At 46.9% G+C, this 9643-nt stretch overlaps 1 protein-coding gene across 9 annotated transcripts in view; it reads right to left on the reverse strand.

Moving 5' to 3' along the window:
- LINGO1 (leucine rich repeat and Ig domain containing 1) overlaps window positions 1-9643 on the reverse strand; it is a 270078-nt gene that overhangs the window by 116411 nt on the left and 144024 nt on the right. The gene's annotated exons all lie outside the window — the stretch shown is intronic.

The raw sequence follows: 9643 nt of genomic DNA on the forward strand, positions 1-9643 counted from the left end.
TGCCTTTCTCAGCGCCTCAATTTCCTCACGTGGGTGGTTTCTCTAGGTCTGGTTATTCAGAAAGCGCTGGGCCATGGAAGGAAGGAAATGGAGTAGGGTAGTGGAAATCCAAAGGAGTGGGATCCGTGGAGGGGTAGGGAAGGGTGGGAATGAATGAAACCAAAGACCCTTCTTCCTAGGGCTAGTCCCCTACCCAATCAGAGCTCCCCACATCTCCCCTACTTCAAGGACCTCAGTTGGGGTTGGAAGCCCTGGATACCAGTCTGACTTTCCCAAGCTCAAATCTCCCACCCCTCAGAGCCTAGGCTCTATTTACCAGATGGGGGGTGGAGAGTCAGAAGAAGAGGAGCTCCACCACCCAGGGCAAGTTCACTGGAGGGAACAGCAGTGTACAGGCCTGGAGGCTGCAAGACCTGGGAACATGCCCCACCAGGCTGCTACAGATGAGTAAGGTCAGGTAAGTCCCTCACATCTCCATTTCCTCTTCTGTGAAATGGAGAAAAAACACCTTTCTTATGAGGTAATGTTATCAGCCCGGTCCTGGCACACCATCAAACCCCACAGGTGAGTCCTTTGGTTCACCAGGAGCTGAGGGTGCCCTGGGGGAGTCACAACCAGTTCTGGGGAGGGGATCACTTACCCTAGCCTCCTCACCTCTCCATGGGTGACATCTGCCTTATCTCTCACCTCATCAAGACCCAGAGACCTACTCTCAACCTCCTCACTGGACTGCCTCCAGCACCTCCCCACTCACCTGCTGCCAAAGGAATGCTCTAAGTGCAAGTCCACAGCCTCCCAGTCTCTGGGCCTCCTGCACCTCATCTCTGATCACTAGGCTGTCATTGCCTGTGTGCTTGTCACCTCCCCCACCAGTCCTGTGAGCAGGGATCATGTCTGATTCATCTCATCCATTCCAGAGTTTGAGGCGGGGCACAGGAGTCTCACCCACAGGCAGTAGAACTGGCAGTAGGGATGGAAAAACAGGGCCATTCACCCTTTCTACCCGGACACCTATTTCTCTGTTGATATATCCATGACAATGGTAGGCTCAATGTGGGGCTGGGATCAGGGCCAGTATGGGACCAGGTACAAGGTTCAGTCTGTCCAGAATCAGGGTTCAATGTGGGGCTTGGGTCAGGGCTCAATGAAGGAAGTTTTCTGCTTCCCTTCTCCTCAAGGCTCAGGAATCTCCCCAGCCTTACCCATTGATTTGAAAACAATATAACCTTCTTCTGGGATGTCAGGGCCTGTCTTTGAGTCCCCACTATTCTCACCCTCTACCCTGGTAAGGCCTATCCTGTGCTCCACTCCATACAGCTATGCTGGGATCCCCACAATCATTTTGTACCAGTCATATGACCTCAGCAGAGGTGGCTCAAGGTGGGAAGTACATTCTTGTATCCCTAGCTGGCCTTCAGAAACACAGCAAGCATGGCCAGCTTTGTGTCATGGATGCATTCCCAATCCAAGGAGAAGTAGTTTGTGGGTTACCTCAGGTTCTTCTATTATCCACCCCACTGCCCCCACTCCATTAGCCCAGGCATTCTAGTGTCAATGGAGGTAAACCCAAGTTTAGCTGAACACACGGGTGAAGGTATCAGCTGGCACGTGACAATGAGATATGCCAACCAAATGCCTACTCCTGTCACAGTGCCTGGAATCCTTCCTTAGTGCTCTTTGCTCTAAGCCACCCTTGATGACCCTGCTCTGAAACCTCCATCCTGGGTCTAGCCGAGACCTGGCACTCACAGGGCTCAGAAATGGGAGCTGAATCAGAGATTGGCCTGAGTAGGCATCAGAGCTGGGCTTACTTCTAAAAGTGTGAATGCCAGGGCAAAAGGCTATACCATGCCTCAGCCCCCACCCATCCAGCCTCCCTCTGTCTCTGTCTGCTACTCTCAAGCAGGGGGTCAAGTTGGTTTGCTGGCAAGACACATGATTATCATTTTAATTAATTAAAGAAAAATCTAATCACTGCATTAAACTTCTCATTACTCCACTTGAATACCCATTAAATAAATTTAATTATCAGAGGACTAGGTTTCCCAGCCTCTTCCATTAGCTCCTGATAAAATGGGGAGAGGAGAGGGAAGCAGGTGGGAAGCAGAACAATGCCATTCCTGACTTATGGAGGGCAGGGTGGCCACTATTGTGGGGCCACCATGTTCAAGCTTTGGTGTCTCCCTGGGGAAAGGCTTGACTCTGAACTTGACCCCACCCCTCCCCTGCCCCTAGGAAGGGGAAGGCCTAGCATTTGGCTATAGTTGGTTCTGAATGGTTCATTACAACCACTCTTGGTTATTTATACCCACCTCATTCTAAAAGAGTTTGATATTGCTGAGAACAGCACAAGCCAAAAAATAAGAAGAAAATAAAACGGGAAAAAATAAGAGAAAAGGATAAAGACAGAGGCAAGATCATTGAGCAACTGCATATCATGGCATCCTGAGTAGTAATTAGAAACGGGCCACAAGCCAGCTATGAGTTTCTCAGCAGCCAAGGCAAAGAAAGTAGCTCACTTTGGCACTGATGCAGTAACCAATAGAGTATTCATGAGAAAATACACACTGAGCTTTGGTCTTTCCCTCTGTAAAAAGGTGGATCTAGAAGATGGACTAAAGGAGATAACTACTGGCTGAAGTAGTCAGCAGACGCTTCCTAGAGGAGAACCCTAAACCTAAACAGGGCCTTGAAAAAGAGCATGATGCAGACTGTCTATAATAATCATTGGTTATTTGCCTCTCCCAGTTGGAGGCATCTCCTTCCTGCCAGTAGGACCATAAACTTCCTTTAGGAAACACTCTCCCCTCATTCCTGGTCACACAGTGGGGAAGGATAGACCCTGCCCGCCAACCCATCTATATTTCCAAGCCCTGTGGACCCAGTTAAAGGATTGAGATTATCCAAATCTTGCCAATAGGGCACAAGAGATCAACTTCAGGTTTAAATCTGGGGTTTCAGTGGAGACAAAATCAGGAAAGCAGATTTTATCTCTGCCAAACCCCAGATTTAAACCTGGAAGGAGGTTGACTCTGAAATTGCTGGCAGACATCTTGTGACCATATCTTGTGAAAAGCCATTAGTAATAGAGCCATCACCAAGGAAGAGAAACAGAAGAATACAGACAGATCCTGGTCACATTGTTTAAGCCACTGGATCAAACCCTGACTGAAGTCCATCCTACCTCTGGACACTTTGGTTACATTTCATTTATTGAAATAGGTTTTTTGTTACTTGCATCCAAAGGGATCCTGACAGATAGTGTTCATAAAGGTATCCTTCCTATTCCAGGGCCCAGGAAGGCTCAGGTATTCCTAGGAGCCAGGGAGTAGGCAGGGTGGGGATGCCACCTATCGTGGCTGCTACTGTGCCCCACTGAGTCCCAAAGCTTGAGGAGTCCCTTTGATCCAGGCTGGGGTACAGAGGAAGCTTGGAAGCTGGTCCAGGGGCTGGACAGGGCCAGCATGCTGGAATGCCAGTGGGAGGCTGTGTGGCCCCAAAGACTTAGGTCAGACAAGACATGGCCTTGGGACCCCTAGAAAACAAAAGCAAGAGTGAGCATTTCCTCAAATCTTATTTTCCCCATTTACTGCCCCTTCTCACAGGCCCCTCCCCTCCCCCCGGGAGAACCTGCAGGTTGCAGAAAAGCATCTGCCCCCTGAAGAAAAGAGAGGGTTGTGGGCAGGCGCAGCTGGAATCCATATGCTGTTGCCAGAGTGTGTGAGTTTGGTGGTGGGGAGGGGGTGGAGGAGCTTCACCCTCAAGTGTGGAGACTCATTTCTTACAGTTCCTCCCCCAGTGAGTGCCCAGAACTAAGCCTGGGGCAGCAAGAGTGGGACAAGGTGAGTAAGGTAGCCATCTTCTTTAATCTATAGTCTAGACTTCCAAAACAATTCTAGAGAGGATATTGTTTACCCAAGGGAACAGATGGTGGTGTCTCAGGCATTGGCAGAGATACGTGTAGCCCCTCCAAGGGCTCTCCTGTCTGAGGAAACAGGAGGTCACCTACTCTGCCTTCAAGCCATCTTCTCTTGGGCACTATCCCTGGGTGGAGGCCACCCTAGCAGGGCTCACACTCTTCCCCAATCTCTCTCCGAGGCCAAGCTGGAAACTTTGGGCAGAGAAACAGGGGTAGCTTTTTCAGATTCAAAACACTCCCGGAGTCCTGATCTTTATAAAGTCACTTAGCCTCTTTAGATACTTAATGAGTCCTCTGAGCTAAGGGCTGCTCACCTTACTCTTGGCCATTTCAATGCATGATGACAGAGATCACGAATCACAACACAGTAAGGCTGACTGGCTATCTAGAAATGCCTCTAGACAGGCCCAGTCCAATAGAGTTTCTGCAATGATGGAATGTTCTATGCTTGTGCTGTTGAATGTGGTAGCCATTAGCTACAATTGGGTATTAAAATGTGGATAGCATGACTAAAAAATTAATTATTTTATTTTATTAATTTACTTTTAAATTGAAATAGCCACATGTGTCTAGAGCAGTGATGGCGAACCTATGACACACGTGTCGGGTGACACGCGAACTCATTTTTTTGGTTGATTTTTCTTTGTTAAATGGCATTTAAATATATAAAATAAATATCAAAAATATAAGTCTTTGTTTTACTATGGTTACAAATATCAAAATATTTCTATATGTGACACAGCACCAGAGTTAAGTTAGGGTTTTTCAAAATGCTGACACGCTGAGCTCAAAAGGTTCACCATCATTGGTCTAGTGCAGGGGTGGGCAAACTTTTTGACTCGAGGTCCACAATGGGTTCTTAAACTGCACCGGAGGGCCGGAACAAAAGCATGGATGGAGTGTTTGTGTGAACTAATATAAATTCAAAATAAACATCATTACATAAAAGGGTACGGTCTTTTTTTTTAGTTTTATTCATTTCAAACAGGCCGGATCCGGCCCGCGGGCCATAGTTTGCCCACGGCTGGCTCTAGTGGCTACCATAATGGAAAACACAGTTCTGGACCAACCCTTGCCCAGTCCTGGCCACAGTATGTGGAGAAAACTGAGGTCCAGAGAGAGGAAGGTGTTAGGTCGGAGAGAGCCCAAAATCGGATACATGCAGACATGTGACGAGATAATGGACTCCCCCTGGCCAGACACAGATACAGGCTTCTCCCTGAATCCACAAGGACCCCCACACAGATACTGACTCATTCCTGAATACCTTGCTGACCCCCTGCAGCTGAAACTTCCTCAGCTGAATACCTCAGCTCATGTCCCCGCCCCTCACCCAACCGCAGTATAAAAAAAGTGCCCCCCTCCCTGTTGGCATGAATCCATGTGCCCTGTCCTTGGGGGTACGTGGGTCTCCCAGGGACGCAGAATAAACTTTCTTTCCTTCCTTCCTTTTCTGATCAACTCTCTTTATTTCCTTCGCCGCCTCCTGAGCCACCTAACCTAACAGAAGGAATTTGCCTAAGGTCATGCAGCAGTAAGGGCAAACCCAGAATCTAATTCATCTACCGCCTAGTCTAAACTCTCCACAGCACCAACTCTGTGCTGCTCATGGTGGCCTCATGTTCTCCCATCATGCTCAGCACTATCACACCAGATGCCCTGTTTTTCCCATCATGCTCAGCACTGTTCAACTAGATGCCTTGCTTTTCCTATCATGCTTAGAACTACATGTCTTGCTGCCCCCCTACCCATTCTGCTGCTTCTATGACAGTGTATCAGACCACCTCTGAAGGAACCTCTTTCTCCCAGTCATTGCTGCTGGCCTGTCCCCCTGTCCCCCAGCAAAGCAGCCTCAATGAATATTCCTGAGGTTGCCTAGGGAAATAACCCACTAGAGGGGAACTGCTCAGGGCACAGAGCTGCTCACTGCAGGGTTATTTATAACAGGAAGGTGCTGAAAACTGCCTAAACATCCCACAATAGAGATGGCAAAGTGTATCATGACACCTCTGCTTGATGGAATATTACACAGCCATGTTTACCTAACAATTGAAGTAGATGAGGGTGGGAGCTGGGTTGCCATGGTGTACATGGCTCTATATTCACTGAGCCCATTCACATCCGTTACCCACAGCATTGCCAGGTTCAGATTATATAACCATTCTACAAATGGAGGAGCTGAGGCTTAGGGAAGCCACATACATATCCCTGGTTACATGGGGAGTAAGGACAGAGTGGGAGCTTGAACTCTAGTTTTCTGACTCTAAGGAGAGATCCCACAGCGGCCTCTTTGTGCTAGCATGAGAGCATTATGGGTGCCCTGTTCTTTCTAGTTATTTACTTATCTTATTTAACTGATACATACTAAGTGTCAGGCACCTTTCAAATAAGGGCTTTATAAATGTAGACTTGTAATCTATACAACAACTGAAAGAGGGAGCAATTATTAGATCTTTACTTTTTGGATAAGGAATCTGAGGCACAAGACATAAAGTAACTTGCCTGACGTCCAGGGCCACTTGTACTTCCCACATGTGCTGCAGGGTTCTGGTATTGCCCTCACAAACAAAAATCAAGGTGTAGCACAGATATGTGTGTTTTCCCTTTTTAATTTCATGGAAATTCTTTTTGTAGCAATTGAAAGAAAAAAGTTCAAGAAATGTACTAAAGTTTGTTTGTTTTTAAATACCAAGCACACACAAAAATAACAACATCAAATTAAACCTGCAGATGCATCCAAGAGTCACCTACTGCAATGGTAATCTACCTCCCAGGAGCAAAGCTCATGTCTCCAGGCTTTTCTGCCAATTTCCTGCCCCCTACTCCTTCCTGCCTGAGTGAGATTCTCACCTCAGAAGGAAAGGGGGGCAGTCCTGTGTAGCGGTGAATTCAGTAAACATCTCCCGTCTTCTTGAGCACAGCACAACAGGCTAGTTGCCTGCATACTCCTGCTACTGGCAAGGCCTTACCTCAAGAGGCCATGGCATCCAGGCCTCTGCCTCCAATCCAGGCCGCCTTGTTCCACAGGTGGAACAACTGAGTCCCTAAAGGTGAAACACCTTACCAGAGGTCACACTGCAGTAAATGAGGAAACAAGTGTGTATACACATGCATTGTGTGCATATGACCACACAATTGTGTCTCTCATGCATGCAGTGCTTCTGGCTCAGGTACCCGCAAGCCTATCATTAAAAGGGCAGATGATTTCCAGTACACACACACACACACACACACACACACACACACTACATTATTAACTGCTACTATATCCACAATTGTATGATGCTATATTTCTCCTTTATATGTTTCTATGTTATTTTTCATTCTGTCATCAAATAATTAATGAGCACTTACTATATGCTAGGTGTATTACAGGTAATGGGGATTCAGTGGAGTACAAGACAGACATGTGGTATTCTCATAAGGACAAGGATATAGATAATAAGCAAATGAATAACAAAGATAATTCCAGACAGTGATAAGTACAATTAAGGCTGTAAAAAAGAAAACTCTTACCTTTTGACAGCATGAATGGACCTGGAGAGCATTATGCTAAGCTAAATAAGCCAGTCAGAGCAAGACAAATACCATATGATCTCACTTATATGTGGAATTTAATGATCAAAACAAAGTGATGAACAAAATAGAACCAGAGTCATGGATGCATGGAACAGAAATACAGATGTCAGAAAGGAGGGGATAGGGGAACTGGATAAAGGAAGGTGAAGGAATGCATAGCCCATAGACACTGACAATAGTGTGGTGAGGGGGGGAACTGGGTGGAGATGGGCAAATGGGGAACCTCTGCAATCGTGTCAACAATAAAAATGTTAAATTAAAAAAAAATCAAGTCTTAAAAAAAAGATAATCAAACCTGGTAATGTGACACAGAGTGCCTAGACACTGGCTAGGGGGTAACTCTAGCTGGGGGATCAGGGAAGGGCTTTCTATACAGGTCACATCTGAATTGATACCTACATGGTAAGAAATTCACCATGTAGAGTAGGAGAAATGGGCAAAGAGCAGAAGTAGGAAGGAGCAGGTGTTTCTGAGGAACAGCAGGCAGGCCAGGTGCCTGGAATGAAGTGGGCAGAGATGGGAGCAACTGCAGAAAATGAGGCTACAGAGGAATGTTGGGCCCTGAGGGCAAAGGTAAGAGCTTTGGATTTTATTCCAGGTGTAATGAAGAGTCACTAGAGGGTTTTAACACAGACCTGCTATAATGTTTTCTTCATTGTGAAATTCCTTGGGGCTGCTGAGTAGAGCCTGGATTGAAGGGGAACTGGCTCCTGAGCAGGGGACTAGTGGGTTGGCTATTGTAGTTGCCCAAGGACAAGGAAACCAGGCTTGGCCAGGTGAGTGAGGACTAGCCAGATTTAGCATGTAAGTTGTAGCAGAAGTAATAGTTAGCTGATGTGCTGGATGTAAAGGGTGGGGTAAGAAAAAGGCATCAAGGGTGACTCCTAGATCTTCTACCACAGACATATACTGCTTTTACCACCAGACTCCCCAAATCAAACTCAACTACTGCCGGGAGCCGGTCCATCCTTGCTGTTTCAAGGGACCTGGCATATATGGCATACGGTTCTTAATATGTTTGCTCACCTTCTTGGCGCTGTGTTTTAACCAAGGTCACCTCTCTGAGAAAGGTTGTTTCCCCAGGTAGGGATTTTCCCCTGAAGTTAGGGAGGGAATAAAACCCCTTAACTAAGTGCCAGGCAGGTAATTAATCACTTTAACTACGAACAATCATGCTTAAGCTACATAATCTTTACTCCCTGGAATGGAGATAAGAAACGCCCTAACCTTTGGAATAGAGATTGATGGGATTGAATCAACTGGTATAAATACAGATGTAACAAGACAGAAAGAGACAGAACTTAGAACACCGAATTCAGAAGACAGAACCTACACGGATCCTGGAGACAGAAGAACTTCGCTGGAGAGAACATGGCAAAAGATCCTGGACTGAACCTGACTATAGAACATGGCAAGAGAACCTGACTAGAACCTGGTGACTGGACCTGGCTGGAGAACCTGCAGAACCTGGCTGGAGATCCTAACCAGAACTTTGCTGGAGATCCTGGCTAGAGATCCTGGCCAGGCTGCTGATCAACTGAACGCTGTCTCCATGTCATTCCTTCTTCGCCGACTCCGTCCACACCTTTGGGGACCCCTGGACCCGCTGGGGCTGGACCCCGGAAAACTACTAAATATAACTACTATAATATCACAGCAAATGAGCCACCCATGAAAATTGTCAACCACCCCTAGAGTATCTCATCCCCTGAGGGGCATATTTCTCCCCCCAACCCCTTGCTCTGTTCCTTGCCCCAGTGTGTGTGTGTGTGTGTGTGTGTGCGTGTGTGTGTGTGTGTGTGTATGTTGGGGGGGAGGGGGGAGTAGGTGGGGAGAGAAGCATTCTATAATCTTATTATTAAATCTCAGTTTTTGCCTGTCTCTCTAGGTTGTGACTTTTACATGTATTTTTAAGCTTCCCTTCCCCCTTCTTTATTTTTTAAAATATGCTTTTTAATTGATTTTAGAGAGAGACAGAAACATCAACGGGAGAAAAACATAAATCGGCTGTCTCCTGCATGCCCCCTATAGGGGGCTGAGCCCACAACCCGGGCATGTGCCCTGACCAGGAGTCAAATCAGTGACCTCTGGCTTCTGTCAGACTTTTTGACTCGGGGGCCACAATGGGTTCTTAAACTGGACCAG

Source organism: Myotis daubentonii, chromosome 1 (assembly GCF_963259705.1).
Source record: "Myotis daubentonii chromosome 1, mMyoDau2.1, whole genome shotgun sequence".
Taxonomy (NCBI): Eukaryota; Metazoa; Chordata; class Mammalia; order Chiroptera; family Vespertilionidae; genus Myotis; species Myotis daubentonii.